The following is a 12,779-nucleotide window of genomic DNA, read 5'->3' as shown; positions in this document are numbered from 1 at the left end:
AAGGCACATATTACCTCAACATTTAATATTTAATACAACCTTTAGATCTAGTTCTGATAACTGCCAGTTGCCCCCAATTCACTCTTTGTAAGACAATTCTACCTGAATCACAAGGTTAATAACCTGACTGCAAACCCAGCATCCTTAAGCTATCTATGGTCACGCTGACAACTCACTATAAAGTTCTTTTGTGTGTGTGTGTGTGTGTGTGTGTTTGTGGTACCCGGGCCTCTCACTGCTGTGGCCTCTCCCACTGCGGAGCACAGGCTCCGGACGTGCAGGCCCAGCGGCCATGGCTCACGGGCCTAGCCGCTCCGCGGCATGTGGGATCTTCCCGGACCGGGGCACGAACCCGTGTCCCCTGCATCGGCAGGTGGACTCTCAACCACTGCGCCACCAGGGAAGCCCTAAAGTTCTTCTTTTTAAAAGATTTCAGAAAAGTAATTTCAGTCATCAAGATTACATATTGCACAGAACAAAAAGGTTTATTATTCTTACTGTTCTCTGGATGTAACTCTACGTGTCTTTTCCTCCTATGTGAAGAGAAGGGAAAAAGAGAAAAACAATCTTTCAAAAGAAGATCAAAACCAAAAGCATGAGTCAAAGTATTAAATAAATACATTTGATATGGTTCAAAACAGGGGTTGGGGGGTAATCTCGGTTTGGGGGAGATCTGGGCAACCTTCAGTCTGGTGTTGATGTCCCACCAACCTCAAAACAAAGAGAGACCCAGGAGCTGGCCCGGCACATGTCTGTGCACTAGAGTAAGTCAAAGATCCACCTCATGTCAGGAATTTGTTAATACTAGAAAAAAACCCAAAGTAGTAATTGGGATTCACATCAGGAAGTGATGATGACAACCTAGACTGGACACCAGCTCTTCTCTGATGAATACCTTAGTACACTACTTCCCTAAGTTCACAACACTTGCCATCTCCAGGATATCTGTATTTATGTATTTAAGAGGGATAAAAATATTGTCGTGATGAAACCGATCTATGTCTTGTCTGAGGTGGAGGTTACAAGAATGCATGCGTCCATACACGTGACCATACATTCACAGTGAATAAAGTCTGTAGATTATGCCGATGTCCATTTTCTGGTTTTGCTATTACAGTTACGTGCGACGTCACCATTGGAGAAAGTTGGGTAAACTACACAGGACCCCTCTGTACTATATTATATGGAGTTAATCTGTATGTGTATATATAAAATTCTGCCTCCAGACTGCCTTTAGACTTGAGCTACAACATCAACTCTTCCCTGGGTCTGCCTCTCTTGGCCTGTCCTGCATATTTCAGACTTGCCAGCCTGAAGTCGTGTGACTCAGCTGCTTAAATTAATCTCATATACACAGACATCACTGGGTCTGTTTCTCTGTAGAACCCTACGATAGATTTTATACCAATACACTACAGTAATATATACATACATATAATCTGAAACAATACAGAAGAAAATGATACATGCTCGCCTCTCGCAGGAAGGACAGGACGGAGAGCGGGGAGCACCACCCCTATGTATCAAACAGCCTTTTGTGCTGCTGCCAGCCCGGCCGCCCCAGGTCCAAGCAGATATAATGGTGTGTGGCCCAGGCAGTGGCTACACAGCTAAGGATTTTAAGGCACAATGCAGCGAGATGCCAGGGCCACGGTCACACACGTGGAACATTCTAAAGCCAAGAGCGGTCGCAGGATTCTGCGCATGGGGCCCCGAGGGCACTCTGGAGGCCGTCGCAGACCCTCAGGTCCCACGTGAGGAGACAGCCCGCTAGAACACAGCAGGCGGCCCTCCTCCCAGATCTCACCCGGGTGAGCCTCCCAGGCACCCGGCCTCCTCTGCACAGCACGGGGCAGGCTCACAGAGGGAATAGTGGCCCAAACCCAAAGGTCACACCAAACCCCACAGGAGAAGAGTAAAGCAAGGTGATGAGGGGAGAGGGGAGGGGTGAACTATTTTTCACCGCTACTAAGGATAAACCAATTATTACATTTTGAAAAATGCGCTGGCCAGGGCCAGCCAACCCGTACAGGACAAGTGCAGTAAGAGGGGCGGGGAGGCAAGGGAAATGTATCACCTGGAGTTCTCCCCACTTTCAGTTTCCCTCCCCTGGGCTGTCTCCCCGCCCTGCCCACTGCTCAGGCCGCCCACCCCGGCCACCCGGAGTTACCCAACCGGAAAAGCCAGAGCCCAGGCTCTGCCGCGCCTCCGAGCACAGGAAGAGCAAAAATAGAAAGCGCCAGTGCCCAGTGGCGGGCTGGAAACCCTCGGACCTCAGATAACTGCGGAGAACCGGGGTCCAGAGCCAACTTAGGCACCCGGGCGGTCCCAGCTTTCCGACTCCGTCCCCGGCCGCGACAGTTTCCACAAACGGACACACACGGAGCCCGCGAGGAGGGCGGGTCGCGTGGGCTTCCCTGCTGGGTCCCGTGGAGGCCAGTCCCCCCGCAAGCCGAGCGCACGGAAGGGCGCCCCAAAGGCTCCAGCACAAGGCGCCCGCTGCGCTTTCCCTCCGGAAGGTGGGCTGCGGGGCCCAAGCGTAAACCCTGAGACAAGGAACACGCGCACCACGCCGCCACGGGGGACGAGAGGCCGGGCGCCCACCTAGCCGGACACCCTGCATTTCTGGAATCACCGGACGCCTGTGTAAATTTCCGTCTGGCGTGTCATTTTCCAAAGGCCACTCAAGATCAGGGGACAGAATGCCTCCTCTCCAAGTGTCCTGCCAGCCCACCCACTCAAGATCAGAGGGACAAAATGCCTAACTAAAACAAAACAAAACAAAAACACAAAAAACTGGAGAGTGGGAGGAAAGGGTGTCCTCAAAAATAAAAAAAAACTAAGCACGTAGACAGCACTAAGAATAAACTACCAGGAAAAAGAAACCCTACATGGGCTTCCCTGGTGGCGCAGTGGTTGAGAGTCCGCCTGCCCATACATGGGACTCGGGGTTCGTGCCCCGGTCCGGGAAGATCCCACATGCCGCGGAGCGGCTGGGCCAGTGAGCCATGGCCACTGAGTCTGCGCGTCCAGAGCCTGTGCTCCGCAACGGGAGAGGCCACAACAGTGAGAGGCCCGCGTACCGAAAAAAAAAGGAACCCTACATGTCAGATCCTAAAGTACGGGCAAGCACGCCGGCAGTCCAGGCCCGGTGTGACCGGGGTCCCCAGCCCTGCAGAGCCAACCGCAGACCAGCTCGGGCGCCCCTCGCGCGGCCGAGTTCGGGCCCCGGCCGGCGCCGGCTCCCCTCTGCCCACCCTGCGGGCGGGGGCTGGAAACTGCCGCGGAGAATCACGGCGGGGCGGGAAGGGGGGCTCCAAACAGGGTCTGGCGACTCGAGCTCCGTTTCTCGGTGGGCTCAGCACGCGCCGTGGGGGAAGAGAGGCGGGGGTCCGGGAGGAGGAGACAGGCGGCACTCACGTAGACCGTCAGCGGCCACGGGTAGACGGCGGGCTCGGTCCCCACGGGCGACTCCAGCCTCAGCTCCAGCTTCTCCCGGATGTCTTCGCGCACGGCCCCCGCAACGTACTAGTCTGGCGGTTGGCGGAGGGGCGCGGCGCCGCCGGCTGGGGCGGGGCAGACAGGCAGGCGGGAGGCTGAGGGGAGAGGGCCTGGCCTGGGTCTAAGCCGCCGCCGACGCACTCCCGTCCGGCCCCCGGCTCCCTCTTTGGGGTCACAGGCCCGGGGCCTCTGGCGCTGCCGCCAACTCGGGCCGGCGTGAGGCGAGCAACTAGCCGGGGGCCGGGCTGAAACAGTCCCGGCGCGCTCAGCCCACCCCGTGGACTCGCCCGGTCTCACGCACGCACGCGCGTCTTCCACTGCCCACGGCCACCCCCACCAGCCCGAACTGGGGACCCGGCGAGACCCCTCGGGGCCTGGGGTGGCGGGTTCGACTCCCGCCCTTGACGTACCGTGACACACACCGCCGCCGCCGCCGCCGCCGCCACCACCCGCTCCCCCCCCCCCCCGCCCCCGCCAATAATAAGACTGTAATTCCTCATTAAATACGACAGCCGGAATCCCGGCTTATGTTCCCGTGTATTTAGCCTATGCTAGGCACCAGACCGCGGACGCTCAGTACTGGCAAAAAAGGAAATGCCCTGCCCTCATAGCACTGCCATTTTAATTGGAATAGTAGTGACAATGGTCAAGGGAGAAAATAAAGTGTCATCATCGCCACGGGGATGGTTAATCTCATGTGCGCACTGCGTGGGGCCCCGGCAACCACAAACATTATTCCAGATGTGGCCAGGAAGGTATTTTTCAGAAGAGATTAACACTGAAATTGGTCCACTTTGCGTAAAGGAGATTGTCAATGCCACGGCGTGGGTGGGCCTCGTCCATCACTTGAAGGACTGGAGAGAAAAATGAGGTTCCCTAGAAAGAGGGAACTGTTCCTCCAATGGCCTTGGGACATCAGCTCTTCCCTGTGTCTCCTGCCCAGAGTCCTGCCCTGACTTGCCTGCCTCACAGTCACATGAGTCAACTCCTTAAAACAAAACTATATATGTAAAAATACTGAATACATACAAGCCTGTTACTTTCTATATGTGTGTATACATATTATATATATGTATACACATGTTTATATGTGCGTGCGTTTGTAGTATATGTGTAAGTACTATATACAGTATACATAGAAGCCTATATATTTGTGTGTACATATTGTATACATGTATGTATGTGTATATATAGTATACATATTATAAATGTGAACATGCTGTATATATATATTGATATATGGGTGTGTATATATACAGTATATGTACACTGTATGTATGTATGTATACAGTGTATATTTATATATATGTGTGTCTCGATTTTTTTTTTTTTAACTATGGACATCCAGTTGTTTCAGCACTATTTGATGAAAAGACTATCTTTGCTCCATTGTATTGTCTTTGTTCTTTTGCCAAAGACCAGTTGATTGTATTTATGTGGGTCTATTTTGGGGCTCTTTATTCTGTTCCATTGATCTACTTGTTGTTTCACCAATACCACCCTGTCTTGATTACTGCACCTTCATAATAAGTCTTCAAGCTGGGTAGTGTCATTCCTTCAACTGTGTCCTTCAATGAGGTGATAGCTATTCTGGGTCTCTTGCCTCTTCATATGGACTTTAGGATCAGTTTGCCAATATCCATAAAATAACTTGCTGGGATTTTGATTGGGATCACACTGAATTTCTATAGATTAACTTAGAAAGAACTGACATTTTGAAAATACCGAGTCTTCCTATTCATGAACATGCAATATCTCTCCATTTATTTAGTTATTCTTTGACTTCATTCATCACGGTTTTGTAGTTCTCCTCCTATAGAGGTTGTACATATTTTATTAGATTTATACAGAAGTATTACAGTTTTGGCAATGCTAATGTAAATAGTGTCGGTTTATTTTTAAACCTATTCCACTTGTTCATTATTGGTATATAGGAAAGCAATTGCCTTTTGTATATTAACCTTAGATACTGCACCCTTGCTATAATCACTTATTAGTTACAGGAGTTTTGGGTCAACTCTTTAAGATTATCTACATAGATGATCATGTCACCTGTGAACAAAGACAGGTTTATGTCTTCATTCTCAATCTGTACACCTTTTATTTCCTTTTCTTGCCTTATTGCATTAGCAAGGACTTGCAGCACAATATTGAAAAGTTATAATAAAGGAGGACATCCTTGCCTTGTGCTTAATCTTAGTGGGAAAGCATTGAGCTTCTCTCCAGTAAGTATGATGTTAGCTATTGGTTTTTTTGTAGGTCGTATTTATCAAGTTAAGAAAGTCCCTCTCTATTCCTAGTTCACTGAGAGTTTTTCTCATGAGTGCACGCTGGATTTTGTCAAATGCTTCTTCCACATGTATTTATATGTTTTTTTTCCTTTATTTGTCTTGGTTGGATTATATTAATTAATTTTCAAATGTTGAACGAGCCTTACGTACCTGACACAAATCCCGTTTGGTCATGGTATACAATTGTGTTTATCCTTTTTTGCTTCAATTCGCTAACATTTTGTTGAGAATCTCTGACACAATTTTTATCACATTTCTACTATAAAAGGTTTGGGATTCTAACGAATTTAAGCTATTAATTGGTCTTATCAAATTGTGCTTTTTATTCAAAGATACACCATAACAGAACCCTGAGGGAATGGATGGTGAATGATAAGGCCTGAATTTACACTTCTTTTATTCTTTATACCTTGAATCTGTCTCTCAACAAGTGTTCACGGTTGATGTTTATTTTTTTGGAAATTAGACATAGCTCACTCCATTCATTCATTCAACAGATTCTACAGCAGAAGGGAGGCTCCTAAGGAGGTAGGGTGTATTAGTGGGGCTGCAGGTTATTACAGGGAATGCAAGCAAGGCCTCAAAATGGAGACGGTGATATTTAAGAAAAGACCTAAAAAAGTAAGTGGATGGGTACTGTAGATAGTAAAGACAACAGCAATTCAGGTAAAGGGAACAGCAAGTGAAAATGTCTTCCTACTATACTTGTTGAACATCAAGGACTAAAGAGTATAAGGTGTTTGGAAAAGAGTGGGCAAGGAGTAGAGGTGGAGGAGATGAGATCAAATATATAATGTGGAGGGTAATCATGTAGCAACTTTCCAGCATTTTAAGAACTTCAGCTTCAACTATGATGAAGGGGAAGACACTGAAGCCACATAATTCTTCTGACTTAGATTCTCAAAGGGTTCTCCGGCCACTGTGTTAAGTACACAGTTCAGAAGGATAATAATTAAGATGACAGACAACGAAATCTTAATCCTGAGTGGTAACAGTGGAAAAATCGAGAAACTGTCAAATTCTGGTTCTATCTCAAAGATAGGGCTGACACATTTTGCTTGTGTATTGGATGTGAAAGGAGAGAGAAAGAAAAACTTCAAACATGAATCACATTTTGTAACTGAGCACCAGGAAGAATGGAGCAGCGCTTTTCTGTTTTGGAAAGTCTACAGGAAAAGCATGAGTGACTCTGTGTGTATTTGATTGCAAGCTATATTAAGTTTGGGATATCTATTAAATGACAAAACAGAGATATTCTGTTAGTAACCAGTCTTGTTAGGTGGACCCAGTCCGTAAATGACAACCATCAACCTACCTAATCTGCTCAGTTTGAAGCCCCATAAAGGATTTGGGGGCATTAGTGTGAGCCTTTAGGAAATTTGTGAACTCCTTCATTTCTTACAGTAACTCTGTCAGATTGGTACCAGTATCTATCCCCATTGAGAAGAAACTCAGATTCAGAGGAAGACACTGAGACACAGAGAGGTTAAATGTAACTTGTCTATAACTGCCCTAGCTGCTATGCTAGTCGGCTTCATCAACCACTATCACATTTCTTTAAATGGACTTCAGATTCAGATAAACAATTTTTCCTGGTTGCATGGAAATCATTTAACAGGCCCACATTGCAATGCTTGAAATGCAAGTCTGAGCCCAAATCTGAGAACCTTAAACCATATGATCACTAAAAATACTGAGTATCAATTCTGAGCCTTATAATACGAGTTTGCATTTAAAATAACAGGCCCTATTAGGAATAAGTGTACAAATGGCATTCTAGGAGGGAATATATCCAACAGGTGTTTTAAATTCCTTTAGTGGCAGTGAAAAAGTATGAAGGCATTTCCTGCAATACTAAATGAGCTGATTTGCTTTTGGTGGGTAAACACTGAACTTTGTTTACAAAACTTAACCTGAAAGTATTTTCTAAGTATCCTGCTATTACTCAAAGTTAGCCTTGTTATCTCCTTTAACAAACAACAATGGTAAGACACAGTCTCAGTTAGTATAGTATGGATAAATCATTTGCAGTCTTGGGTAATCTTGTACCTTAACAAGTGTCTTCAATTTGGGGAAGACATGATTTCACAATTGCCATTCTCTATGCATATTATTGCCATATAAACTAATTTCAGCAAAAGAAAGCTATAGTTAGGTAGAACCTTTCATAAAGTGATGCAGTCACTCAGGAATACTTTATAACCTAAACCGACTGGACAGTCAGTAACCAATGAATTATCCTAATGCTGATTCATCTCAGAGGTCCTTTATTCCAATGACTTTCGCTGCTATCCTTCTCTTTTCCCTTTGGGATTAAGAACTATGCATAAAGTCTTAGTTACTCTAAGGTTCACCTTGTACCTCTCCTGTCATACAACTCATCACTTTCCCCACCATCTGCCGCCAAATGCCAAAAAGAAATCTGAGTACTCTGCGGTCATGGCACAGGTATTTCTAAAGAGAGGAACACCTGTTCAAAAATCACTAATCCGAGAATAAATATATGGGGAAATGAACTGGGGACATGAGTGGAATCAACTGAAACTGAGAGGCCAGCAGTGCAGATATGTGTGTCTGTATGTGCCTTAAAGAATAATGTTCTCTATGAGAAAAAATGCTTTATTGCCCCACACTTTAATCCAATTAATATCTGGGAATATATTTCAAGACCACTTGTATATATGTGTATGTACATAAGGTTAGCATTGTATATTATTTGTGTTATGTTCTCCCTTATATTCATGGGAATATGTTGCCTTTAAAGTTTAAACTTTCTTGTTGATTTTGTACATGGATGAAGGTTTACACAGTAAGGTAAGTTCAAGGATTTCTTTCTCCAGTACCATTGATATGAATTCCTATTACTTAATTTCTTTTTGATAGATTTTCAGATGACAGTCCAAGATAGTTCTGCCAATGGAAATCACAGGACTACCAAATATGGAAAAGACTTTGGAACACTTACAGTGTGTTTTCATGGTCTGCATCAGAATTCTACAGAAGGCGTTTGGCTGAATTGGCAGTGAAATGAGAATGGAAAGTTAGTGTGTCGGTTACTTTTCAGTGCGGTATGTTTTCTTTTCTACTATTCTACTATGTATTAGAAATTACGTAAAAATCAGGAGAAGAGAAATGGTTAAGAAAAAACATAATCTGTCATGTTAAAGACATTCAGCACTTACCTAGACTCACAGGTAACATGAGAGAACATGAGAGCTGGCTTGTGAGAGCTAACCTTGTTCCATTTCCCTCAGTGTCTTCATGAAAAGCTTTGAGGCTCAAAGAAGGAAGTGACACTGCCAGGTGCATACCATGAATCAGTGATGAAAGGGAGACTCCTTGGCTTCTGTAGAGCCATGCCTCTGTGCACACGGTATTAAAGAAGCATTAATTAAATGCCCCTTTACCTAACGACGTGGAACTTAATCATAGGGTTTGGGCTTCTTGTCTCTCCTTTTCTTTTGCTTTCTCTTTTACATCCTTGGAGGCCTTAGGTTTTAGTTGCTCTCTTGAACTGGATTTACAAGACATTTATTTTCACTAGCCCTTATTTTTTTGGATTGTAGGCTGAATTTTTAAGAAGTTGGGGAAGGATACTGAACTGCCAAAAGTTAACAGATTATTGGCAAAGATATAAAAATAATTAGAATGCCAATTTCCCTGGGTATTCCCTGTGTACTTTAGGGGTAAAAATAGTATTTGTAAAGTGATTTCAAAATGTGCAAATATTACCTGTGGGATATAACCTACGGGTGAAGAGCACTAACTCTAAAATTAATTTGCCTGGATCTTTTTTCCCCAGCTCCACCACTTATTAGTGGTGGGAGTTCAGGAGTGGTACTTCTTTGTGTTTCACTTCCTCTTTGAAAATCAAGGGCTTAATAACCTCACCCATTTTACGGGGCTGTGGCGTGGAGTTAATACATGTAGAGTGGTTCGGAATCCATGCCACTCTTAAGTCTTTTAAAATCAATCTTACTATTGTTGTTACTACTATTATTAGTTAGCTGTCCTTGAAAAAGTTTGCCAGCAGTACTCACTTGCTTTTCTTTTTGCTGTATATTCTCTACATCCCACTTAAGCGTTCTACCAAACCTTAAGAGGCTCTTTTCAGATATTTTACACCTCTTTACTTGTTTCTCACAGCACAAGTAAAAGGAGTGTGGCTCCCCTTGATCAAACAAACCAGAACTTTGGTTTTCTCCCATTCATACACATTGGTGAACAGATGTGAAAAAACGACTCCATGGGACTTTCAGTCTGGAGCCAAACATCCAGGCTCTGTGTTACTCGACACTATTATGCACACATGTTGGTCCCTTAGGACCCAAAAGAATCTCAACTAAGCCCATCATTATTTCAGGAATATGACGAATGCTTTTTGTGAAGTAGTTGAATGTAACAGAAATACAAGAAAAGGCAGAGGTGTTTCGTATCACAACTTTTTGAGAAATGCTCACAGCTCTAAGATGTAGCTGACAATTCCCCCATCACTAATGCTTTCAAAGTGACCATAAATACATTTTTTCAGCAATGGCAATAACGCGGTGACTACACTCCTCAATTCCTCACAGTGTCAGCATTAAATACATTAAAAGGGTAAGTTAAAATATCTGTCTGATTGCTTCTGACATAAACCCGAGATCTCTTTTATTTCTGTACTCCATCAATTATAATATGGAACATTAAGACAAATTATTTCTAAACACTAACAAGGAATGTAGCAACAAGTGGCAGACAAGGGGAATTTTGCCATAGCGTGGTGTTTATTTTATTACAAGCAGGAGTGCAAACCCTAAGGATGTAATTTAGAGGAAACTCTGTCCTGTCTATTCTCTAGGAACTAGAACAAGGAGACTGAGAGAAGATGATTCTGGGTAAGTCAAACCATTTTCTCCTAATTACAGCTGACTAATAGGGAGCAAACTCCCATGGAAGGCTGTGATCTGCTTGAAGACAGCTACAAGGTTGCCCTGGTTAGGGTCTTTCATATAGTTATTCAAGCTCAGACTTGATCATCTGTCAGGGATGCTACAGTAGGGAGAGTTTTGCCGTAGCTCTGAGACTCAGCAAGATCACTTCCAACTCTAAAACCTACAATGTTAATTTAATCACCAACACGAGCCATCATTAAGAGCGACCTTAAATAACTCCAAATCTGTTCATCTACTCACATATTCTTTACACAGTCAACAGACCTCGAGTGATTACTACATGCCAGACACAGTTCTAAGACACAGAATAAGGGATAAGAAAGGTAACAACCTCTGTCACTGTGGGGCTTGAGTTCTTTGGGAAGAAGTTCATCTAAATACAAAGAGACATCAAAGATAATATTTGTTTTTATTATTATTCTGTGAAAGAAGTAAAGTAATCTGATAAATTGGGACTAAGTTAGGCTGGTAGGACAATCAAGGAAAAACTATCTTTAAGAGATGAGTGCCAAAGAATAGAAAGGAATCATTTATGGAAAAATTTTCTGGAAATAATATTTCCAAAACTTGGGAATAGCAAATACAAAGGCCCTGAGGCAAGATGAAGCTTAACTACAATCAAGGAAAAAGAAGAAGCTAAATGGTTAGGTCAGGAGATAACCACAGAAATTTACACCAGCTGGTCCCTAACTTCAAGTCTACGTGGATATATTCTTGAGGTGAGTTAGACATATATATCATCCAAAAAACAAAAAGAAGTTGACTCCACAATTACCCTGGAAATTCTGAGTGAGACTTTTACAAAGGCACAACCATATTAAAGATCACAGACATCATTCTCCAAACTCCACTCTGGCCATCACTTGCAGGCATTTCACAGGGGTGTTTAATATCCTCTCTAAAATATTGGGCAGGAAGAACAAACATCCTAGCATGTCTGCACCGTGCACCTAGTGTCCCACAATTGAAAAGTAGCTGGAGCTCACCCTGCTGATGGCTTTGCCGGTTTTTTTTTTGTTTTTTTTTTTTACCTTTTATTAAGAGTCCCATCTCTTTTAAGAACTGGGATATATTTTTTGAGGGAAATAAACTGTAGGAAAATTCAACTGACAGAGATCATACTGTACTTGACTTTTCTGTTCTTTGCTACATTTGTTTGTTGAGACAAACGTCTGTTCTTAGCCTTTTTCTAATGGCTCTGTTAAATAGAATGGACACACACTACACTGCACATACTTAAAGAACACAATTTAAGTTCTGAAATATGCATATACCCATGGACCTGCCAACACAATCAAGAGAAGGAACATATCCATCACTCGCAAGTGTTTTTATGCCTCATTCATAAAGCCCCTTTTTCCCCTCACATTCCACCCCTCCACATCCCCAAGTGACCACTGATATGCTATATCACTCTATCGTTAGACACGTGTTTGCAATTTTCTAGAAATTTACATAAATGGATTCACACAGTGAGGACTCTTTTATCTAGTTTCTTTCACACAATGTAATGTTTTTGAGAGCAATTCATATTTTTGTGGGTATCAATAGTCAATCACTTTGCTGAGTAGTGTTTCACTGTATGAGTATACCACAGTATGTTTATTCATTTGCCTGTTAATGGGGGCTCGAGGTTGTTACAATTCTATTAAAAATAAAGATGCTGTGACGATCCATGTACAAGTCTTTGTATGAACATATGCTTTGATTTTTCTTGCATAAATATCTAGGTGCAGAAAGCCTGGATCATACCGCAGGTGTATGTTCGACTTATAAGGAAACAGCCAAACTGTTGACTGAAGTGACTGTACCATTTTCCTTCCCACTAGCAGTGTAAAAGACTTGCAGTTCCTACACTGCCTCACCAATACTTGGTGTGGTTGGACTTTTCTAATTTTAGCCATTCAATACGTGTGTAGTGGTATCTCCTGGGGCTTTCATTTTCATTTAGCTAATAATTGATTACATTGAGCAACTTCATGTGCTTATTTGCATCTGTACACCTCCTTGGCAGGATCTCTTTTTAAATATTTTTACCCATGTTGTTAATTTA

General features: G+C 43.6%; 1 long non-coding RNA gene across 5 annotated transcripts in view; it reads right to left on the bottom strand.

The window, feature by feature from the left end:
- The window catches only part of LOC132508553 (uncharacterized), a 105,517-nt gene extending 101,772 nt beyond the window's left edge, over positions 1–3,745 (bottom strand). For all 5 annotated transcript variants that reach the window (XR_009536649.1, XR_009536648.1, XR_009536650.1 and 2 more), the window contains exon 1: positions 3,421–3,745. This is a non-coding gene — a long non-coding RNA (uncharacterized LOC132508553). The remainder of the gene's footprint in view (positions 1–3,420) is intronic.
- Positions 3,746–12,779: the final 9,034 nt, after the last annotated feature.

The sequence above is a fragment of the Lagenorhynchus albirostris genome, chromosome 2, assembly GCF_949774975.1.
Source record: "Lagenorhynchus albirostris chromosome 2, mLagAlb1.1, whole genome shotgun sequence".
NCBI classification, from domain to species: Eukaryota; Metazoa; Chordata; class Mammalia; order Artiodactyla; family Delphinidae; genus Lagenorhynchus; species Lagenorhynchus albirostris.
The sequence above is the reverse complement of the archived record's forward strand: the minus strand, read 5'-3'. Positions and strand labels throughout refer to the sequence as shown.